Consider the following 25,122-nt stretch of genomic DNA (forward strand, 5'->3'; position numbering starts at 1 on the left):
ATATATAGGACAGAACGGTGGCTCAGTGGTGAACACTGTACTGTATATAGGGCAGCACGGTGGCTCAGTGGTTGACACTGTACTATATATAGGACAGCACGGTGGCTCAGTGGTGAACACTGTACTGTATATAGGGCAGCACGGTGGCTCAGTGGTTGACACTGTACTATATATAGGACAGCACGGTGGCTCAGTGGTGAGCACTGTACTATACATAGGGCAGCACGGTGACTCAGTGGTTGACACTGTACTATATATAGGACAGCACGGTGGCTCAGTGGTGAACACTGTACTGTATATAGGGCAGCACGGTGGCTCAGTGGTTGACACTGTACTATATATAGGACAGCACGGTGGCTCAGTGGTGAACACTACTATATATAGGGCAGCACGGTGGCTCAGTGGTTAGCACTGTACTATATATAGTGCAGCACGTTGGCTCAGTGGTTGACACTGTACTATATATAGGGCAGCACGGTGGCTCAGTGGTGAGCACTGTACTATATATAGGACAGCACGGTGGCTCAGTGGTGAACACTGTACTATATATAGGGCAGCACGGTGGCTCGGTGGTTGGCACTGTACTATATACAGTCATATGTTAAAGTTTGGGCACCCCTATTAATGTTAACCTTTTTTCTTTATAACAATTTTGGTTTTTGCAACAGCTATTTCAGTTTCATTTATCTAATAACTGATGGACTCAGTTATATTTCTGGATTCAAATGAGGTTTATTGTACTAACAGAAAATGTGCAATCTGCATTTAAACAAAATTTGACCGGTGCAAAAGTATGGGCACCCTTATCATTTTCTTCATTTGAACACTCCTAACTACTTTTTACTGACTTCCTGGAGCACTAAATTGGTTTTGTGACCTCATTGAGCTTTGAGCTTCATAGCCAGGTGTATCAAATCATGAGAAAAGGTATTTAAGGTGGCCACTTGCAAGTAGTTCTCCTATTTGATTCTCCTATGAAGAGTGGCATCATGGGCTCCTCAAAACAACTCTCAAATGATCTGAAAACAAAGATTATTCAACATAGCTTTTCAGGGGAAGGATACAAAAAGTTGTCTCAGAGATTTAACCTGTCAGTTTCCACTGTGAGGAACATAGTAAGGAAATGGAAGAACACAGGTACAGTTCTTGTTAAGCCCAGAAGTGGCAGGCCAAGAAAAATATCAGAAAGGCAGAGAAGAAGAATGGTGAGAACAGTCAAGGACAATCCACAGACCACCTCCAAAGACCTGCAGCATCATCTTGCTGCAGATGGTATCACTGTGCATCGGTCAACAATACAGCGCACTTTGCACAAAGAGAAGCTGTATGGGAGAGTGATGCGAAAGAAGCCGTTTCTGCAAGCACGCCACAAACAGAGTCGCCTGAGGTATGCAAAAGCACATTTGGACAAGCCAGTTACATTTTGGAAGAAGGTCCTGTGGACTGATGAAACAAAGATTGAGTTGTTTGGTCATACAAAAAGGCGTTATGCATGGAGGCTAAAAAACACAGCACTCCAAGAAAAACACTTGCTACCCACAGTAAAATTTGGTGGAGGTTCCATCATGCTTTGGGGCTGTGTGGCCAATGCAGGCACTGGGAATCCTGTTAAAGTTGAGGGTCGCATGGATTCAACTCAGTATCAGCAGATTCTTGACAATAATGTGCAAGAATCAGTGACGAAGTTGAAGTTACGCAGGTGATGGATATTTCAGCAAGACAAAGATCCAAAACACCGCTCCAAATCTACTCAGGCATTCATGCAGAGGAACAATTACAATGTTCTGGAATGGCCATCCCAGTCCCCAGACCTGAATATCATTGAACATCTGTGGGATGATTTGAAGCGGGCTGTCCATGCTCGGGGACCATCAAACTTAACTGAACTGGAATTGTTTTGTAAACAGGAATGGTCACAAATACCTTCATCCAGGACCCAGGAACTCATTAATAGCCACAGGAAGCGACTAGAGGCTGTTATTTTTGCAAAAGGAGGATCTACGAAATATTAATGTCACTTTTATGTTGAGGTGCCCATACTTTTGCACCGGTCAAATTTTGTTTAAATGCAGATTGCACATTTTCTGTTAGTACAATAAACCTCATTTGAATCCAGAAAGTTATTAGATATATGAAACTGAAATAGATGTTGCAAAAACCAAAATTGTTATAAAGAAAAAAGGTTAACATTAATAGGGGTGCCCAAACTTTAACATATGACTGTATAGGGCAGCACGGTGGCTCAGTGGTTGGCACTGTACTATATATAGGGCAGCACGGTGGCTCAGTGGTTGATACTGTACTATATATAGTGCAGCACGGTGGCTCAGTGGTGAGCACTGTACAATATATAGTGCAGCACGGTGGCTCAGTGGTTAGCACTGTACTATATATACTGCAGCACGGTGGCTCAGTGGTGAGCACTGTACTATATATAGTGCAGCACGGTGGCTCAGTGGTGAGCACTGTACTATATATAGGGCAGCACGGTGGCTCAGTGGTTAGCACTGCACTATATATACTGCAGCACGGTGGCTCAGTGGTGAGCACTGTACTATATATAGGGCAGCACGGTGGCTCAGTGGTGAGCACTGTACTATATATAGGGCAGCACGGTGGCTCAGTGGTGAGCACTGTACTATACATATAGGGCAGCACGGTGGCTCAGTGGTTAGCACTGTACTATACATATAGGGCAGCACGGTGGCTCAGTGGTTAGCACTGTACTATATATACTGCAGCACGGTGGCTCTGTGGTGAGCACTGTACTATATATAGGGCAGCACGGTGGCTCAGTGGTGAGAACTGTACTATATATAGGGCAGCACGGTGGCTCAGTGGTGAGCACTGTACTATATATAGGACAGCACGGTGGCTCAGTGGTTGGCACTGTACTATATATATAGGGCAGCACAGTGGCTCAGTGGTGAGCACTGTAGTATATATAGGGCAGCACGGTGGCTCAGTGGTGAGCACTGTACTATATATAGGGCAGCACGGTGGCTCAGTGGTTGATACTGTACTATATATAGGGCAGCACGGTGGCTCAGTGGTTGATACTGTACTATACATATAGGGCAGCACGGTGGCTCAGTGGTTAGCACTGTACTATATATACTGCAGCACGGTGGCTCAGTGGTGAGCACTGTACTATATATAGGGCAGCACGGTGGCTCAGTGGTGAGCACTGTACTATATATAGGGCAGCACGGTGGCTCAGTGGTGAGCACTGTACTATATATAGGACAGCACGGTGGCTCAGTGGTTGGCACTGTACTATATATATAGGGCAGCACGGTGGCTCAGTGGTGAGCACTGTAGTATATATAGGGCAGCACGGTGGCTCAGTGGTGAGCACTGTACTATATATAGGGCAGCACGGTGGCTCAGTGGTTGATACTGTACTATATATAGAGCAGCACGGTGGCTCAGTGGTGAGCACTGTACTATACATATAGGGCAGCACGGTGGCTCAGTGGTTAGCACTGTACTATACATATAGGGCAGCACGGTGGCTCAGTGGTTAGCACTGTACTATATATACTGCAGCACGGTGGCTCTGTGGTGAGCACTGTACTATATATAGGGCAGCACGGTGGCTCAGTGGTGAGAACTGTACTATATATAGGGCAGCACGGTGGCTCAGTGGTGAGCACTGTACTATATATAGGACAGCACGGTGGCTCAGTGGTTGGCACTGTACTATATATATAGGGCAGCACAGTGGCTCAGTGGTGAGCACTGTAGTATATATAGGGCAGCACGGTGGCTCAGTGGTGAGCACTGTACTATATATAGGGCAGCACGGTGGCTCAGTGGTTGATACTGTACTATATATAGGGCAGCACGGTGGCTCAGTGGTTGATACTGTACTATACATATAGGGCAGCACGGTGGCTCAGTGGTTAGCACTGTACTATATATACTGCAGCACGGTGGCTCAGTGGTGAGCACTGTACTATATATAGGGCAGCACGGTGGCTCAGTGGTGAGCACTGTACTATATATAGGGCAGCACGGTGGCTCAGTGGTGAGCACTGTACTATATATAGGACAGCACGGTGGCTCAGTGGTTGGCACTGTACTATATATATAGGGCAGCACGGTGGCTCAGTGGTGAGCACTGTAGTATATATAGGGCAGCACGGTGGCTCAGTGGTGAGCACTGTACTATATATAGGGCAGCACGGTGGCTCAGTGGTTGATACTGTACTATATATAGAGCAGCACGGTGGCTCAGTGGTGAGCACTGTACTATACATATAGGGCAGCACGGTGGCTCAGTGGTGAGCACTGTACTATACATATAGAGCAGCAAGGTGGCTCAGTGGTTAGCACTGTACTATATATCATTTATATATAGACGACAGCACAGCAGCACTGCCACCGAGCTCCTGTGGGACCACTCCCCGGATTAGGGGCGGACATACCTTAGCACGGTGCCCCGGAGGTGAGGGGCCACTACCAACCCACAGCAGCTTCTGACACATTACCTGCCTGCAGGGAGCGCCCCCCGCCAGGCTGGTAGAGGTGACAGAGTCCATGTGCCGGTCTCTATGGCAGGCGCCGGCCGGGAGCCCCGGGGTGCTGCGGCTAGAGGAGGGAGTCGGAGGGTCTCCGGCGGTCATGAGCCCCGGCCTGCGCACCATTGCAGGTGACAGGTGTGGGGTCTCCTCCATCCCACCCTCCTTTGAGAATGCCGGGTGCTGTGATTGCTGCCGTGCACTAATCGATAAGATCTTTGTTGTTCTCATGTTTTCCCTTCTCTCCTTACTGTGCGAGCTGTATACAGTAGTGACACAAATCTATCAGCATGTGGTCAGTGTGTCGTGGAGAACGGTAACCAGCAGTGTGGCCCGGACAGGGCTCATCCGCCGTGCCAGGCTCAGCCAGCAGCGTTACCGGCACACCGCCGGACCGAGGACGCGAGCAGCAGCTGTGACTGATTGTGTCACTGACTGTGCCACAAGCCCGCACACTACTGCTCGCTGCCCCGCCCCCTCCGATCATTGGCTCCGCCCCCCGCCACTCACAGCCCCGCAACGGCGCAACCTGGACTCCGGCGTCCATGGGGAAGCAGGCACAGCCGAAGCCCTCATTAGCATATTAGCCCCGCCCCCATTGCTTAAACGAGCTGGGATTAATGGAAATGTATAACTGACAGGCAATTGGGCCAATTAGCATTGCAGGGGGCGGGGACGGCGAGGTAGGTGAGGTGTAATGAGACTCGGTGTAATCAGTGTCAAGTCGGACCCGAATACCGAGCAGCAAAGTGGCGGAGGACTCTTAGCGATGTTTTCGGTGTCGGGTGAGTGCAGCAGTTCGCCTCTGACTAGCGGTGTTTTGAGTTGGTGTCTCGGGATGTATAATGAGGTGGCGGTGATGTCGGTGACGTCATGACTGTGACGTCATCAGGTGTTTGGTTTAGGTCACGCTCCCATACAGGCTGCGGTGAGGTGATTACCGTGTGTGTTGTCCCGGCGTGTGTAAGCGGGCGCTGTGACGTCTCCGTGCCGTGTGCACCTGCCCGCCTGTGACGTCAGTGCTGGTGAGCGCTGCGCCGAGGACGTCACTCGCCATTAGCGCCTCTGCTGCGCCATTAACCCCTTCCATCATGGCCCAGTTCAGGTTTGCTTCCTCCAGGGGACAGAACTGTACTGACACATGGGGAAGGTTCCAGAAGGATGGAATGGTAAGAGGACGAGTAGGAGCACTGTGTCGCGGTGGGATTCTCCGGTCACAACTTTATACTCCTGTTATAATTGTTATGCTTGGAAAAAATTCAGAAGTTTCCACAAAAAAAAAAATTCCCTTGAAATTTACTGTCTGGGTTAAATAAACTTTTACACTTTCCAATATTGATATGTGGCTGGCGTCTTCTGCCAAACGCGCTTTGTGAGTGGGATAAGGGGCGGCTGCGGATCATAGAATCGTAGAGTTGGAAGGGACCTCCTGGGCCATCTAGTCCACCCCCTGCTCAAAGCAGGATTCGCTAAATCATCCCAGTCAGATGTCTGTCCAGCCTCTGTTTGAAGACTTCCATTGAAGGCGAACTCACCACTTCTTGTGGCAGCCTGTTCCACTCATTGATCACTCTAACTGTCAAAAAGTTTTTTCTAATATCTAATCTGTGTCTCCTCCCATTCAGTTTCATCCCATTGCTTCTAGTCTTTCCTTGTGCAAATGAGAATAAAGTTGATCCTTCTACAATGTGACAGCCCTTTAGATATTTGTAGACAGCTATTAAGTCTCCTCTCAGTCTTCTCTTTTGCAAACTAAACAATCCCAAATCCTGCAACCTTTCCTCATAAGACAGGGTTTGCAGACCGGTCACCATTCTGGTCGCTCTTTTCTGAACTTGCTCCAGTTTGTTGATGTCTTTTTTTAAAATGTGGTGCCCAAAACTGGACACAATATTCCAGATGAGGTCTGACCAAAGAGGAGTAGAGGGAAACAATGACCCCACGTGATCTAGACTGTATGCTTCTGTTAATACATCCTAGAATTGCATTTGCCTTTTTTGCTGCTGCATCACATTGTTGACTCATATTCAGATGAGCTGGGCTGGGGGGCTCTAGGTCTGTCATAGGACACTGGAAGCTGGGGAGGGAAACCACTGCAAACACTTCTGCAGCTCTCATCTCACAGCACTGTTAGCTCTGCTGTACTCTCTCCATGCCATCTCCCCTGCCCTGAGATTAATCTGCCCAGGGTTTGCAGTGACACACAGCTCTGCTCTCATGCCCACACTGTCAATGAGAGGTGTTTGCAGTGACACACAGCTCTGCTCTCATGCCCACACTGTCAATGAGAGGTGTTTGCAGTGACACACAGCTCTGCTCTCATGCCCACACTGTCAATGAGAGGTGTTTGCAGTGAGACACAGCTCTGCTCTCATGCCCACACTGTCAATGAGAGGTGTTTGCAGTGAGACACAGCTCTGCTCTCATGCCCACACTGTCAATGAGAGGTGTTTGCAGTGACACACAGCTCTGCTCTCATGCCCACACTGTCAATGAGAGGTGTTTGCAGTGACACACAGCACTGCTCTCATGCCCACACTGTCAATGAGAGGTGTTTGCAGTGACACACAGCTCTGCACTCATGCCCACACTGTCAATGAGGTGTTTGCAGTGACACACAGCTCTGCTCTCATGCCCACACTGTCAATGAGAGGTGTTTGCAGTGACACACAGCTCTCCACTCCTCCCACTAACAGTGCCAATAAGAGATGCCGAGGCTGTTTGTAATGACACACCTCTCTACCCTTGTCCCCTTCTCATATTGAGAGTGCTAATCAGAGCTGCAGCGGTTGTATATGAAACACCAGTCTACGCTTCTCCCTTCAGTGCCAATAAACACTGTAGAGGGTGTTTGCAATGACTCACAGCTCTGCTACTCCCCCCTTCTCCCACTAAGACCGGGTTCGCATTTGCGTTTGGCAGGTCTGTGGATGGCTGTGTACTTCTTCCCTTAAGCTCTGCCTACACTCTGCCTACTTCCACATGCATCCTGCGTGCCCATCTTTAACATTGGGTATGCAGGGACATGCGTTGTATTTGGATGCGTGCGTCGTTTTGACATGCGGTCAGTGGGCACGTCAAAACGACGGACGCATCTGCATACAACGCATGTCCCTGCGTACCCAATGTTAAAGATGGGGACGCATGCGCATCTATGCGGATCCGAAGGGAAGAAGTACGCAGCCCTACGTAGAGAACCCAAACGCAAGTGTGAATCTAGCCTACCTGTGCCAATAAGAGCTGCAGGAGTTGTAATAAAACACTGCTATGCTTTTCGTCCATCCCCTACTGACAGTGCCAATGAGAGCTGCAGAGGTGTTTAATCCCTGCACAACTCTGCTCTTCTCCCCACACTGATAGTGAGAGTGAGAGCTGAAGAAGTTTTTGTAATCTACACAGCTCTGCTCTTCTGTCCTCCCACCACAGTTCCAATTTAGGCTAGTTTGACACTAGCGTTCGGCAGGGCTGCGTACCTCCTCCTTTCTTCCTCCGTTAAGCCCCGCCCACTGCCACGCCTCTTCCATTCAGCTCCACCTACATCTGCATGCGGCCTGCGTACTCATCTTTAACATTGGGTACGCAGGCCATGTGAATGTATGTGGATGCCTGCGCATGCGTCGTTTTGATACTGCGCCGAACGCAACATGTTGCATTTTGTTGCGGTCAGCGCAGCGTCAAAATGACGCAGGCATCCGCATACATTCGCATGGCCTGCGTACCAAATATTAAAGATAGGTACGCAGGACGCATGCCGACATAAGCGGGGCTTAACGGAGGAAGAAAGGAGGAAGTACGCAGCCCTGCCGAACGCTAGTGTGAAACTAGGCTAAGAGGTTGTTTGTAATGGCACACATCTCTGCTATTCTCTCCTCCCCCAAAGCTGACCTTGCAATGAGCGTGAAATGAAATGGAAAAACCCAAACATATAGTGTGGACAAAGGTAAATCTTTGTAACCACTGAAAGGTTTTCTCTTGGCCGAAGTGTGCTCTCCTTTCATGCACATCTATGGCCTCCTTGGATAACAGCATCTCCGGAATTACTACTTGCCAGGTGACGCTCAATTCCCATTGAAGTTGGACCTTCTGATACAGCAGTCCATTTCTCATTTGGAGTCTTCCCCATTGTCGAAGAATCTACAGAGTCTCTGGAGACAGGGCATCTCTCTCTCTCTCACTGTCTCAGTTGAACAAGTGGGATCGTCCCAAGACACCCTCTTGGGCCAACACTTGCACCTGCTCCTGCATAGCTACCACCGTCCTGGCAGAATCTCCGAACTTGGGAATCTCCTCATCTAGTTCCTCATCTCGGCTCTGTCCAGTTTTCCCATGTTTCACTCTGGATAAGGTGTCAGCATGAGTATTCTCAGCTCCTCTCTTCTAGGCGATTTTTATATTGAAACTTTGCCATCCTAGCCACCCATTGTTGCTCCAGAGCTCCTAGTTTCACATTTTCCAGAGGGTCAATATTGGTGCTCACCAGTACTTCAGACCTGGATAGGTATGGATAGGTATTCCGCAAACTTCTCCATCATGGCCCACACCAATGCCAGCAGCTCTAGCTTGAAGGAACTGTAATTGTCGAGATTTAGTTTGGAATCATGAAGGAACTGACTCGCATAAGCGATCATCCTCTCTCTCCTGCCCTGCATCTGCCACCACACAGCCCCAAGTCCATGCAAGCTTCCGTCGGTGTGGAGGATGAATTGCTGAGAGAAGTCTGCATAAGCCAACACTGGTGCTTCAGTCAATGCTTTCTTCAGAGCTTCAAACGCCTTTTCCTGACTGTCTCCCCTTTGGATATTCCAGTTCTTGGCGCCTGAGGGCACTCCCTTTTAAAAGTTCTAACAGAGTGGGTTCACTATGCGGGTAAAATTCTTCACAAAATGCCGATAATACCCGGCCAGTCCCAAGAACGCCACAAAGTCTTTCACAGTCGTCAGGATAGGCCAATCCTACCCACCGCAGCAGTTTTCTCTTGGAACGTTTTCTCCCTTTCAGCAGAGACGACATGAACCAGATACTCAATTTGAGTGTGAAACAGATGACAGTTTTGAGGCTTCACTTTTAAACCGTTTCTTTGAAGGCGGCTCAACACCTGTTCCAGTCTTTATAGATGGTCCTCAAACGAAGCGGCATATACGATGATGTCATCTAAATAGATGAGCATGGCTTCAAAGTTCAAGTCACCTAAACAACTGTCCATCAACCGTTGAAAAGTTCCAGGGGTGTTGGCCAAACCGAACGGCATTCGGTTGAATTCATATAGTCCCATGGGGAGTATGAAGGCTGTTTTTGGCCAATCCTGCTCAGACATTGGCATCTGCCAATAGCCGCTGGCAAGATCCAACAATGAAAAGAATTTGGTGTTTCCTAGTGCAGACAAGGATTCTTCAATCCTGGGTAACGGATAGGAATCTCACACGGTGCAGGCATTGAGTTTGCGATAGCCTACCCAAAAACATAGTGTACCATCCGTCTTTCGCACTAGCACGATGGGGACGGCCCACGGACTTTACTCTCCCTTATGATGCCTTTTTACAGCATCTGAGTTAGCATACCTTTCACCTCATGATATAGTTGTGGTGGAATTTGTCGGTACCACTCTCTTTGAGTGCAGTATTTACAGTCGGAATCTCATGTGTGATTGCTGTAGTGCAACCAAAATCATCCTCATGACGTGCGAACACATCCAGATATCGCCCCAGTAGAGCTTCCACCTGCTGGATCTGTAGCGGAGTTAGGTCTGCCAGCTCAGCCCGCATCGGTTCTAATATACGATGCCCCTCTCGTATATGCTGGGGTTCTGGTGCCCGTATGAGCAGGGTTGGCACGGTCTGTCCTGGTGGCAAAACGAGAGGCTGGTACAATCACCTTTCCCAATGTCCCTCCCTCACTGGAGGACTGAGTTTGAGCCACGCGGATTAACTGTTGGAATACTCTCCTTTGGGGAATATGTGGGCTCCACTGCTTCAGGGTAACATCTGAGGGCTCATTGATGAGTAGACTCTCAAATTCCTTCAGCACATTCATCCCCAGGGTGACGGCATGTCTGTTACCTGTTTCCCCAATGGTCAACACCACTCCCGTCTGACCCAGGTCTTTGCCACAGATGGTTATTTGCATTCAGACCATCCCTCTGACCAGGATGGGCAAATGATTAGCAGCTGTCCATTTTATCACTGGGCCCCACTCAGGCTGCATTACCTCAGGAAAGTGTCGCCGGAAGTAGGTTGCAGGCATCGTAGTCACTTGCAAACCAGTATCCACCAGACAACGTACTGCTCGACCGTCCATTTCGGCCCAGACGACAAGGCACGTAGAGACTAAATTTGTGGGACTTCTGTTACTCCTTCATGACTGTTCAGGCCCCAAGCAGCGTCCCCCAAGCTCGGAGCCCTCTAGTTTAACGTACGACATTGAAGGGGCCTACCCAGTCGTGTGCATTCCCGAGCCAAATGTCCAGTTTCTCCACCATTATAACAGGTGAGGGGTCACTGTCGACAGAACATCCTTGTTGCGCAGCGAGGTTCAGGGCCATCTCTGCCCCCTGATGGATTCGAGGTACCTACTGACTTCTTTGCATCAGCCAACTTTCCTTGTATATCCTGGATTTCCTTCCGCAATTCCTCCACCCATTGTGGTTAGGTGACCATGTTCACAGATACTTCTCCGCTCCAGACCTTCCCTACTGGGACTGTCACCCTTCCTGTTCTTGCTCGTGTGCATGCTTCGCTTCCTATCTCAGAAAAGGTCATGTGGGGATATACCCGCAAGCGCTCCCGAAAAGACTGTTTCGTCAGCACATCTCGTAAGCTTGTCACCAATTGATCCCGTAAACAATATGTCAGTAGGCCCAACGCCTATGCCGTCTTCTCTAATTGATAGCGGTATGGATCTCCTGAAGTGCGTTCATTTACTGAGTCACCGTCTCCCCCTGCCTTTGCATACAGCTAAGTAGACGCATCCGGATCTCCCCTACGTTTGTAGGGACCCCATGGGTCTCCTCAAAGATTGTTAAAGGTGTCTCGCTCTCTGGGGGGTCGTAACAAAACTGAATCTCTGGCTTAAATAAATAATCTTTATTTTTATATAGCGCTAACATTCCGCAGCGCTTTACAGTTTGCACTCATTATCATCACTGTCCCCGATGGGGCTCACAGTCTAGATTCCCTATCAGTATGTTTTGGAGTGTGGGAGGAAACTGGAGAACCTGGAGGAAACCCACACAAACACGGGGAGAACATACAAACTCCTTGCAGATGTTGTCCTTGGTGGGATTCGAACCCAGGACCCCAGTGCTGCAAAGCTGCAGTTCTATCCACTGAGCCACCGTGCCACCCACCAATAGCTTCTCCATTTAGAGCCATCATGGCCACCGTGGCTTCTAAGGCAGGGTTCATGGGTTGCATCCTCATCATCCCCCTAATGCACTCAGTCCGGCTCCATAACATAGTATTCCCCTAGGGAAATACTGGACCTAGGGCTCACCCCAACTTCTTGGTCTGCCACCTCCGTGCTGTTAGACTTCATCCTGCTGACTACGCCAAGTGTAAGGTAGCAGGTACGTGGGATGCAGTGACGGACAGGAGGCAGAGTTAAAGGGTTTATTACAGGGAATACTCCTTGCAGGTAGAGAATGGGTTACTAGGGAGTAAAATTGAATAATATATTGGGGTAAGAACAATTGTTCATGAAACAGGTAAACTTATCAGTCTATTGGTTCCCGGGCTGTGATGGCTTGAAATCCCACGGTGGCCCCCACGCAAATGACACGTGAAGTCTCTGGCATGGTACTGAAGAAAGTTTAGGAGCTGTCTCCTGATGAAGGCAGCGTATCCTGGCTCTCCTAGGCGAGGTCTTGCATTCCCGAGTCGGCGTACATGATGCAGCACAGTCTGTGGAACAGCCGGAGCGTGACTCAGAATCACCAGGTCAGTCTTAGGCCGTGCACCCGCAGCAATCAGCGGTACGGTACAAGATGGATTCTCGGTGACAGGGGTGAGCGGGCACACAGCTACTTGTTGCTCAGTCAATGTGTGTATAGGCCGGGGAACTACAGCGCAGGCCTGAGCTATTGCGTTGCTCCAAGGAGAGTGAACCAACCTTCTCCTGCTGCACACTCGTCAGGAAGACAAAGTGTCCCGCTTTCCCGCGCACCGTCTATTTTATCCCTGACACCACCCCCCCCCCCCTACTGTCAAGTGCAAAGGTCTGTCTGGTTCCTAAATCTTTCCACCCCGGCAACAATGGTGACAGTTCCGGAACCGCCACAAGAGAGGTACCATCGGCCCGGTCCATCTTCTATGAATGGGTCACAGAGAAGGAGAGTGCAATAGGCTATGCCACCAGAACACCAGAGAGGTCGGTCGCTCAGCGGATTGCAGACCCTTGATCTTAACAACACAACTAGCAGTAGCTGTGGAGCGTTCCTACGTTGCCCTAGACGCCTCGTCACAGCTGGAGGACTAACTAAGCCTAAAGACAGAAAGGTGAAATCTAAACTGCCCCGGAGCCGATCCCCAAAGGAATAGACAGCCCCAAAACATATATTATCGGTGAGACAAGATGAAGCACAAACACAGACAGAAAATAGACTGAGCAAATGATGGGGCCCACACTGACTAGATAGTGCCTTTTCTGTCCTGTCTGCAATCACGCAAAAACCCTAATAATTTCAACACGACTGATGTACAAATATACTGAGGTTTGAACAACCTCGCCCCCACTATATCAGGACTCAGGTGTGAACTGGCGGCTAGCAACAGGCTAATACAGCAGGGGAATGAGCAAACAAACACAAGATACAAAAATACAGGGCAGGAGCCAGCAGCCCCAGGGGGAGCAAGCTGACCCCTGAAAGCAAGGCAAAAACATGCAAAGGGTTTAGCAAATGACACTTAGCTGAAAAAATGCAGGATCAGACAGGAGACAGAAATCCTCAGTAAGCAAAGAAAGGAGTGTCACCGGCAGTCAATGAGAGAAGTCTGCCCGCTTATGTAGTCCCAGTCACTACCACCACTCCTCCAATTATCTTCTGCAGCTGTTGGGTTAACATCGTGTTGACCAGCACCACTACCAGCAGTATCCACCAGAGGGAGCCTTGCCTCAGAAGTCGGATCAAGAGAGCTCACAACAATCTTCCTACAGTAATATGAATATAAAATGACTTGGTGTCAAACTCCTTCATCCAAGTGGCGTCCACCCTGATGCGTATTTCGGCTTCCATCTTCTTCAGGGGTGTGATCAGATGAGATCCTCAGACCCATTGTGAGACCATGTGCAGGTGCAGTGGGCTCTGGGTTCCTTCTGATGGCAATGCTAGGCCTCATGTGACTGAGGTGTGTCAGCAGTTCTTGCATAGTGAAGGCATTGATGTATTGGACTGGCCTGCCCCTTCCCCAGACCCGAATCCAATTGAGCATATCTAGGTCATCATGTTTTGTTCCATTCACCGACATGTTGCATCAGAGACTGTTAAGGATTTGACTGATGCTTTAATCCAGGTCTGGGAGAAGATCCCTCAGGAGAACATCCGCTGCCTCATCAGGAGCGTGCCCAAGCAGTGCAGGGAGGTTGCACAGGCACGTGGAGGCCATACACACTACTGAGCATCATTTCCTTGTCCTGAGGCATTTCCACTGAAGTTGGATCAGCCTGTAATTTGATTTTCCACTTGAGTTTGAGGCTGTGTATCCACGTAAGCGTTTTTTTCACGTTTTGTAAGAGTTTTTACTGGAAAAACGCTTACAAGTAGCATCCCATTCATTTTAATGAATTCTGCACTTTTTGTGCATATTGATGCGTTTTTTTCCGCGAAAAAAAATGCATCGTGGTAAACGCAACATGCTCATTAATTTCGCTGAAAAATCCGCATTTCTAACTATTTTCTATGAGACTGGGGACGCGCGTGGTCTGGGAAGGAGTCCGGTTTAAAGTCAGGAATTTTCTGCATACGTGGGTACATAGCCTTAATATCGCATGAAGGTCTGAATTTGGAATGATTCTCAGGCTATGTGCTCACATTGAGAATTTGCTTTCAGAAATTAGTGCAAGGTTTCTTCATCCCTTGGCAGGAGAAATGCTGTGGCAAAACCGCACGTTTTTGATGCTTTTTTTTAGCTAAATAAAAATGTAAAAAAAATAAAAACAGTGCTATAACTTCTTGGTTCAACACCACCTTTTCCTTGCTGATGCAGTAGCATCAGATTAATAGGATTAGGGCTTGGTGTCAGCAGCTGTCATTGACACCTAGGCTTAGTAATGAAAGGGTGTCAGCCCAACATCCTCATTATTAAGCTCATAAATACACACAAACCTGTTAGGGACGGCGGAACGCACTAAATATAAATAATAGGAAGTGCGTTCACCGCCCGGGGTCCACCGTTCAGTAGGTGTAACAACCGCTGCTAAGTAATGGCGGACTCGCTATATGGCGGTATACTGCGCTCGGGTTAAACGTCACCTGGGCTGCGCAGAGCGGACTCTGTTAACCTCACAGAGGCCCTAAAGCATAAACGCTGAGCCTGTTAGCTTCATAGGTCTCAGCTGGCATGCACACACGGTATATGGTCACAGGACATGGCCCAAGACAGAGGTCGGTGTCCGTCTTGACCTACCGTGCGGCGTCGCTGCCGCGGACGCCGGTAAGTGCTGCTAACTGCACCGCGGCGGTAACTACTGCAGCTATACGATAGTACTGTCAGGCGTGACACCATCGGACGCTAGTGCAGAGGTGCGGTATGCACTGTGGCCTATAGCTTGCCACTGACTGGTGCTGACTATCTCTCTAGTTCCCTATCCACATGCGTAGTATCAGAGGGAAGGGGTTTCAAATGAGTCAGTCACCAGAATCATACATCCGTCACCATTCACACATAGCAAGTATAGTCTATACTAGCACATTGGCGAGCGGCCATGCGGGCCTTTTATAGCCATGTGCTTCCAGGACCTTCCAGACCTCTGAGATGGGCCAATCAGATCAGGACAAGGACCTGAGCACGTGACCCCCGATCTCCACTGGGAGATCGTCTCGTGGGCATGCCCAGTAGCGCGGCGAGAGGACTTAGCCTCTGAAGTGGTTTCCTGCAAAGCAGGTTGCGCTACCATTGCTGGTCCAGAGGTGGCAGCAACATGCAGACCTAGAGAGCTGGTCTGAGCAGGGCGCCTGGATCACCGAGATTGCTTTGCAGGTCCCTGAGCGGTCGGAAAGGAATGCGAGACTGCTGGATGTATGACTCTGGATTCCTGCTGTGCAGCTGCAGGAATCCGACGCTTAACGATAACCCCCCTCCAAGGGCCCCCCCCCCTCTGAGCCTCGCTACGCTCAAAGGCCGCCATCAGGAGCGGAGCGTGGATGTTCTCCACAGGCTCCCAGGTCCGGGCCTTTGGACCATGACCCTTCCAGTCCACCAAATAAAACTTTTTGCCACGCACAATCCTGCGTCCCACAATGGCGTTAACCTCAAACTCGTCCGAAGACAAGTCTGGTGACTCAGAGAACCGGGCCATGTGAACAGGTTTGAGAATGGACACATGGAAAACGTCAGAAATGGCTAAATGTGGAGGAAGAGCCAGGCGGCAGACCACCGAGCTGATTCGCTCGAGAACCTTAAAAGGTCCGATGTATCGCGGCGCGAACTTGGAGGACTCAGCCCGCAGCTTGATGTTTCGAGCAGAGAGCCACACCGTCGCCGGGGGAAAAGGTTCGAACGGGTCACCGATGTGTGTCGACGGATGCCCTCATTCTTTCTTTAGAGGCACGAATAGCATCCTGAGTGCGATCCCAAATGTCACAAGCCTCCACTGCCCAGTCTGCCACCCTGGAGTCAGCGGAGGACACTGGCATCGGGACAGGGACGCGCGGATGCTGGCCGTAATTTAGAAGGAACGGCGTCTGACCAGTGGAATCGGCCACTGCATTATTCAGGGCAAATTCAGCCCAAGGTAGCAAGGATGCCCAGTCATCCTGCCTGGCAGAGACGAAATGCCGCAGGTACGTGACCAAGGTTTGGTTGGCTCTCTCAACCAAGCCATTCGTCTCGGGATGGTAAGCGGAGGACAGGTTTAGCTCAATGCTGAGTAGGCTGCAGAGCTCCCTCCAAAACCGGGACGCAAACTGGTGACCACGATCACTGACAATTTTGTCCGGCATGCCATGCAGACGGAATACATGTTTTATGAACAGTGTGGCAAGACCGCGAGCGGAAGGCAACCATGCGAGTGGCACCAGATGCACCATTTTAGAAAAATGGTCGGTGACCACCCAGATGACCGTACTACCACCAGACTTGGGCAGGCCAACCACAAAATCCATGCCAACCATCTCCCAAGGTCTATCCGCCACCGGCAAAGGGTACAATAACCCAGCCGGCCTCTGTCTAGAGCACACGAGACGCATGCTTGTATGTGTTCCTTAGTGTCTTGAGCCATGTGTGGCCACCAATACGACCTTGCCAGGAGTTCTTTGGTCCGCTTATTGCCAAAGTGACCACCCACCCTGGACGCGTGCGCCCAGGCGAGAACCTCCGGCCGTAGCTGAGGAGGCACAATGGTCTTGCCCAGTGGCACTGACTCGAGAGCAACTGGAGCCACGGTCGTAAAGCTCTCCGGAGGGAGAATTAACCGTGGCTCAGCCTCCCCTTCCACCGCTGAGACCCCCGAGCGTGAGAGAGCATCCACATGGACGTTCTCTCCAGAGAGGTAGTGCGAGGTGAAGCGGAAGCGGGAGAAGAAGAGTGACCACCTAGCTTGATGAGAGTTCAAGCGCTGGGCCGTTTGTAAATAGACCAGATTTTTATGGTCCGTATACACCTGGAAGGGAAACCGGGCTCCCTCCAGGAGATGACTCCACTCGGAAAAGGCCAACTTCACTGCTAGCAGCTCCCTGTCCCCGATGGAGTAATTCTTCTCCGCCGGTGAGAAGGTCTTAGAGAAGAAGAAGCAGGGATGCTTCCGACCTTGAGCATCCTTCTGGAAAAGGACTGCTCCTGCACTGACGAAAGAGGCATCCACCTCCAGGATAAACGGTTTATCCACATCGGGACGGTGTAAGATGGGAGCGCCAGCAAAATGGGATTTTAGAGACGAGAAGGCCTTGGAGACCTGTTCAGACCAAGCGTTAGGATAAGCTCCTTTCTTTGTGAGAGCAACCAAAGGAGCTACCAGTGTGGAAAAGTGAGGTATGAACTGGCGGTAATAGTTGACGAACCCTAGAAAGCGCTGCACCGCTTTGAGTGAGTGTCGTTCCTGCCAGTCCATTACCGCTTGCAGTTTGGCCAGATCCATAGCCAACCCCTGGGCCGAGATGATGTAGCCCAGGAACGGCAAGGACTCCTGCTCAAACTGGCACTTCTCCAGCTTGGCGAAAGAGAGTTCATCCGCAGACGGTCGAAGACCCTGCAGACGTCTCCGGTGGGGGGGTCAAATCTGGCGAGAAGATGAGGATGTCATCCAGATATGCTCTCCACCTCGGTGATGGTCTATCGCGGAAGATGTCGTTGACGAAATCCTGGAAGACAGCAGGCGCATTACAAAGGCCGAAGGGCATGACCAGATATTCATAGTGGCCATCCCTGGTATTAAAGGCTGTCTTCCACTCGTCTCCTTCGCGAATGCAGATCAGGTTGTACGCCCCCCCGTAGATCTAATTTCGTAAAGATCCGGGCCCCTCGCAACCTGTCAAATAGCTCAGAGATCAACGGGAGAGGGTGTTTGTTTTAACTGTAATGGTGTTGAGACCTCTGTAGTCAATGCAGGGACGTAACTCTCCGCTCTTCTTCTGCACGAAGAAGAACCCTGCACCAGCCGGCGACACCGACTTTCTGATAAAACCTCTAGCCAGGTTCTCCCGGATATATTGAGACATAGTCGCTGTCTCAGGGAGTGACAGCGGATACACAGCCTCTAGGAGGTTCCGTGCCTGGCAGAAGATCTATCGGGCAATCGTAAGGACGGTGCGGCGGGAGCGTCTCCGCAGATTTTTTAGAGAAAACGTCCGCGTACTGGTGGTATGGTTTAGGAAGCGCAGAGAGATCCGCGGGCACTTCAGTGGAAGCTACCTGAACACTGTCCTTCAGGCACCTTCCCTCACAGTCCTTGCTCAAACCCAGTATATTCCCAGAAGCTCAATCAATATGAGGGGAGTGACAACGGAGCCAGGGAACTCCGAGGAGCACCTGGTCAATGCCATCTGGCAAAATGAACAAGGACAGAATCTCACGATGAGAGAGTGAGATTGAGAGCCCGAGTGGGGCTGTCTGGTGGGTCACCTGAGATGGTAAAGGTGTACCATTAACCACCCTGATGGTCAGAGGTTGAGGCAGTAACACCAGTAGTGGAATAGCATGTTTCCGGGCGAAGGTCAAGGACATAAAGTTCCCCTCAGCCCCGGAATCCACGGTAACCTCTACCTCCCAGGTGGAGGCCCCACTATCTAATGTCCCTCGGAATACCGGTTTGGGAGAAAAGGGTTTCATATTTGTCTGACCACCGCCTACGACCACTGGATGTGATCGTTTTTCTGACTGCAGAGAACACGTGCTAGCCGAGTGACCAAACTGCCGGCACTGGTAACAACGTGCGGAGCTTCGCACCGGACATGGCTTGGAGCCGGCACGAGACACCTCCAAAGGTTTGGAGGATGTAAGCTCCTGAGCGGTAGATCTTAGCGGCTCGGTGAAGGTGGGAGCCAAGTTAACCCTTCGTCTGGATTGCGCACGTTCCAGCCCGCGCTCCGTAAACCGGAGATCAATGCGGGTGGAGATGGCAATCACTTCCTCCAGACTTGTGGGGACCTCTCTGGTTGCTAGAGCATCTTTGACATGCTCAGCTAACCCTCTCCAAAACACAGGGATGAGTGCTTTATCGGGCCACTCTAGTTCGGAAGCCAATGTCCGGAATCGGACGGCATAATGGCTGACCGAAAGAGACCCCTGTGTTAGGGCCAATAATTGGAGAGAGAGGTGTCGTGCGTGATCTGTGGTCCCAAAAATTACCTGCTTCAGAGCCGCGAGGAACTGAGCAGCCCCCTGAACCACGGGATCATCACGCTCCCACAATGGCGTAGCCCACTCTAATGCCCTGCCAGATAAAAGAGAAACAATAAACCCCACCTTAGCCCACTCTGTAGGGAACCGTGCAGCCAGTAACTCAAGCTGGATAGAGCACTGACTCACAAATCCCCTACAGGTGGCGCTGTCACCCGAAAACTTGTCGGGGAGCGGGAGGCGAGATATTGTCTGCATAGGCGTGAGTGTGGGCACGCGTGAGACAGCCTCTGCGACTGCCTGAGCAGCGGCTACGGTAGCATTCGCAGCTGAGGTGGAGCTCTTGATAGCCGCCAACCTGCTACTAGCCAGACCCTGGCGCTGGTATAATGTTAGGGACGGCGGAACGCACTAAATATAAATAATAGGAAGTGCGTTCACCGCCCGGGGTCCACCGTGCAGTAGGTGTAACAACCGCTGCTGAGTAATGGTGGACTCGCTATATGGCGGTATACTGCGCTCGGGTTAAACGTCACCCGGGGTGCGCAGAGCGGACTCTGTTAACCTCACAGAGGCCCTAAAGCATAAACGCTGAGCCTGTTAGCTTCACAGGTCTCAGCTGGCATGCACACACAGTATATGGTCACAGGACACGGCCCAAGACAGAGGTCGGTGTCCGTCTTGACCTACCGTGCGTGCGACGTCGCTACTGCGGACGCCGGAAGTGCTGCTAACTGCACCGTGGCGGTGACTACTGCCGCTATACGATAGTGCTGTCAGGCGTGACACCATCGGACGCTAGTGCAGAGGTGCGGTATGCACTGTGGCCTATAGCTTGCCACTGACTGGCGCTGACTATCTCTCTAGTTCCCTATCCACATGCGTAGTATCAGAGGGAAGGGGTTTCAAATGAGTCAGTCACCAGAATCATACATCCGTCACCATTCACACATAGCAAGTATATCACACATAGCAAGTATAGGGCGAGCGGCCATGCGGGCCTTTTATAGCCATGCGCTTCCGGGACCTTCCAGACCTCTGAGATGGGCCAATCAGATCAGGACAAGGACCTGAGCACGTGACCCCCCGATCTCCACTGGGAGATCATCTCGTGGGCATGTCCAGTAGCGTGGCGAGAGGACTTGGCCTGTGGAGTGGTTTCCTGCAAAGCAGGCTGCGCTACCATTGCTGGTCCAGAGGTGGCAGCAACATCCAGACCTAGAGAGCTGGTCTGAGCAGGGCGCCTGGATCGCCGAGATTGCTGTGCAGGTCCCTGAGCGGTCAGAAAGGAATGGGAGACCGCTAGAATCCGACGCCTAACAAAACCTACACACATTGTTACCAGCCTATGTAGAAGCATTAACAGAATGGTTACAGCCTATATACATTCAGACAGCAACTGTTAATCTTAAAGAAAATTGTGTGGGCTCCAGCATAATTTTAATAACCAGCAGAGGGAAAGCCGACAGCTGAGGACTGATGTTAATATTCTGGAAAGGAGCCAATAGCCATAAAGGTTCCTGGCTATTAGAATAATAGAATCATAGAATGGTAAAGTTGGAAGGGACCTCCTGGGTCATCTGGTCCAACCCCCTGCTCAAAGCAGGATTCACTAAATCATCCCAGACAGATGTCTGTCCAGCCTCTGTTTGAAGACTTCCATGGAAGGAGAACTCACCACGTGGCAGCCTGTTCCACTCATTTATCACCCTGACTGTCAAAAAGTAATTCCTAATATCTAATCTTTGTCTCCTCCCATTCAGTTTCATCCCATTGCTTCTAGTCTTTCCTTGTGAAAATGAGAATAAAGATGATCCTTCTACAATGTGACAACCCTTGAGATATTTGTAGACAGCTATTGTGTCATGATCCAGTGTTGGATCTGGCGGTATTAAATGCATTAAGTGAACTTTTTTTCCTTTGGTTCCAAAGTGTGTCGTGATAGCCCCCGGTGGCCATTAGAATTATCACACGTGGTGTCGTTTATTCTAAGTTGCCCGGTGGTGGGGAATGGTATCGCACCTTAGGTTTAGGTTAATGTTCACTTAATTATGGATCAGGTGTGACACCCTATAAAGGTGTGCTCAGGGTATGCAATCATCGTTGGTGATAGTTGTTCATTTGCAACCAACCTTGGTGGTGGAAGGAGCTGAAGAGAGTGCTCAGCTCAATCTGAGTCCTGGTGTGGAAGGAGTCACAGAAGGGAGTTCTTGGCAGCTATTCAGGAGGAAGGCTGCAGTCTGTCGCTGGACTCTGTGCTGGAGCTTTAGCACAGAGAGAGCTAAGTTTTCTGTTTCCCCTGTTTGTGACTTTCCTTATGTGTGTCCTAGTGCAGTGGTGGGATTAGTCTCCGCACCGACCTATTCCCTAGTGAGGGTTTAGGTTTAGGGCAAGCTAGGGTATTTAGGCACGCGTGCGGCGACAGGTGAGGAGCCTGTATAGGGAATGTTAGGAGTGTAGGGACTCTGGCTCAGGGGAGCTTAGGAGGTCTCCACGTCCCCCATTCCCTATCGCAGGGCCCACCACTGTAATTGTTCCCTGTGTTTACCCTTATTCTTTAAATTCGCCAGCTGGAGGCGGGGTATCCAGTTCTACGTGTATTTCTTAAATTCGCCAGCTGGAGGCGGTGTATCCGGTTGCACGTCCCATTATTGTTTAAATTCGCCCTGCTGGAGGAGCTGTATCCAGGATCACGTGTGTCATAAATTCGCCCTGCTGGAGGCGCTGTGTCCAGTCACACGTGATCATTACATTTTGTCTCCTCTGGGTCTTCTTTTTTGCAAGCTAAACATTCCCAAATCCTGTAACCATTCCTCATAGGACATGGTTTGCAGACCGGTCACCATTCTGGTTGCTCTTCTCTGAACTTGCTCCAGTTTGTTGATGTCTTTTTTAAAATGTGGTGCCCAAAACTGGACACAGTATTCCAGATGAGGTCTGACCAAAGAGGAGTAGAAGGGGATAATGACTTCATGTGATCTAGACTGTATGCTTCTGTTAATACATCCCAGAATTGCATTTGCCTTCTTTGCTGCTGCATCACACTGTTGACTCATGTTCAGCTTATGATCTATCTATATAAAGTCTTTTTGACATGTGCTGTTGTTTAGCCCTATTCCTCCCATTCAGTATATGCTTTTTTCATTTTTATTGCCCAGATGTAGTACTTTGCATTTTTCCCTGTTAAAAACCATTCTGTTAGTTGCTGCCCACTGCTCCTGTTTATTTATAACTTTTTAAATCCTCTCTCTCTTCCTTAGTATTAGCTATCCCTCCTAGCTTTGTGTCACCAGCAAATTTAATCAGTGTACACTCAATTCCTTCATCTAAATCATTGAGAAAGAAGTGGAACAATACAGGGTCCAGGACCGAACTCTGTGGTACCCCATTTGAGACATTCTTCCAACTGGATGTGCAGCCATTTGCTACCACTCTTTGGGTCCAATCACTAAGCCAGTTATGAATCCACCTAACATGAATATTAATATCATAATATTATTATATTAGATCAGCTCACAGCTGTTTGCTTAGCCTTTACTAGCTAGATAACAGGGGGGACCCCAGAAAAAAATTGACATGGGGTCCCCCTGTAAAATTGAACCAGCAAAGGCTACGCAGACAGGTGTGGGCTCATATTAATAGCTTAGGAAGGGGCCATGGATATTGGCCCCCCTCCAAGACTTAAAACATCAGCTTTCAGCCGCCCCAGAAAAGGCGCATCTATAGGATGTGCCAAATCTGGACCTTAGCCCCGCTGTTCTCACTTGTCCTATAGCGGTGGCAAGTGGGGTTCATATTTATGGGGTTGATGTCACCTTTATATTGTCAGGTGACATCAAGCCCACAGTTTAGTAACCCCACAGTGATATCGTATAAAAGCACAGATGCCCAGAATAAAGTCCTTTATTTGAAATAATGAGACAGGGTCCTTTAATAAATCTTAATTAAACCATACTCCCTGAACGCCTAATCCACCAACGCCAACGTCTCGTGCAACAAAAATAAAATAATAAACCACAAATATTCCTTACCTGTCCGCCGAGAAGATAATCCATAATGTCCCACGACAATCCTGATCGCTTTGAGAGCAGTTACTAATGTGACTGCTCTCAAAGATAGCAGTGATACACTGACAAGAGGTAATCGCTCCCACAGTGTATCACTGAGCTGCCAGAAGAGAGTTCTCACTCAGCGGTGCTATAAGTGAAAGCACCAGAGCTGATCAGCTGATGAACTCTGGTGAGCTCTCTCATGGCAGCTCAGTGGTACACTGCAGGAGCCATTACCTCCTGACAGTGTATCGCTGGCAGCCGGGTAGTTCGGTTACATCTTCCAATGTGACTGTTCTACACGTGAGATCGCCATGGGACACTCGGGGTTACCTGGACTTCGGTGGACAGGTGAGTATATGGTGGTTTATCATGCATGCAATCATAAGAAAAGCATCACAGAAGCTAAACATCAAGAAAAAACAGTTATTTCAAGGCAAGGAATTAACATCCATCTTCTCTCTTCATACAGGTATCCATCTCATTCAACTCCTGCATTGATCCTGCATGTATTCACTCTATTCTATGTCAGCAAGAAGCCTCTAATGGTATCCATCTCATTCAACTCCTGCATTGATCCTGCATGTATTCACTCTATTATATGTCAGCATGTCATTCAACTTCTGATCTGAAGCAGCCTGCATGTATTTCACTCCATTCAATGTTAGCAAGCAATGTGAATGGTAAACATGTCCTTCAACTTCTTTTCTATAATTCATCTGTTACATTGTTCTCAGTACATAGGGTACCGTTACACTAAGTGATGCACCAGCGATCCCGACAACGATATGGATCGCTGGTGCATTGCTAAGTGGTCGCTAGTGAGCTGCCACACAGGCAGATCTCACCAGCGACATAGCAGGGGTCGGGGGTCGCTACTTACCTGTCAGACGCGGCGATCCTGACGTCCTCCAGCACGCGTCACTCGTCGGCGCCACAGGAAGCCCAGCAGGAAGCGCCCGACGAGAAATGGTCCAGGGCCTTCTCGCGCAATCAGCAATCGGGCGCTAACCAGCAGGGAAGCCGGTCGCAGGTATCAGACTTAGCGATATCGCTGCTGCGTCACAAAACCAGTGATGTTTCAGCGATATTGCTAGCGATCTCGCTGTGTGTAACAGGGGCTTTACTGTTGTATATCCATGGGGGGGAACTCTGTAGATTTTATCTTAGGAGAGGTGCTATAGCATAGAGATGGTATCAGGACTGCGTCTTTGATCATCGTTTGCACACAAGGATGTGTGGAGCAGCTGTTGCTAATTTATAACTAAGCAGCCCCCACAATCCCTCTATCCTATCCTAGCCTTGTAGTGGGGTGTATAAATTTAGATCCATTCTTAGGGAACAAGCATGTGAGGCGTCGCATGCATTAAGCAAAGCATCACATTAGCTAAGCATCCAGCAAAAGACAGTTACTCCATGACAGTTAGTCAGGGCATGAGTCAGGTAACCAGCATTTTGCACTCCCATTTAGCCATGTGCTTTGTTTCTATCTTCCTATGTTCTCTTGCCATCCACATTCATCGCCCCATCCCTTCTCCATCACCACTCATACACATCATCCCCTCT

The 25,122-nt window shown here is 49.7% G+C and overlaps 1 protein-coding gene across 3 annotated transcripts in view; it reads left to right on the top strand.

The window, feature by feature from the left end:
* Positions 1–5,188: 5,188 nt before the first annotated feature.
* The window catches only part of KAT6B (lysine acetyltransferase 6B), a 695,781-nt gene continuing 675,847 nt past the window's right edge, over positions 5,189–25,122 (top strand). For 2 of the 3 annotated variants that reach the window (XM_073581049.1, XM_073581050.1), the window contains exons 1-2: positions 5,189–5,308; positions 24,029–24,104. The gene's annotated coding sequence lies outside the window, so the exon portion shown is untranslated. The remainder of the gene's footprint in view (positions 5,309–24,028; positions 24,105–25,122) is intronic. The other variant, XM_073581048.1, reaches the window with a different exon arrangement.

Source organism: Dendrobates tinctorius, unplaced genomic scaffold, assembly GCF_039654945.1.
Source record: "Dendrobates tinctorius isolate UK_male_01 unplaced genomic scaffold, ASM3965494v1 ptg000068l, whole genome shotgun sequence".
Classification (NCBI taxonomy): domain Eukaryota; kingdom Metazoa; phylum Chordata; class Amphibia; order Anura; family Dendrobatidae; genus Dendrobates; species Dendrobates tinctorius.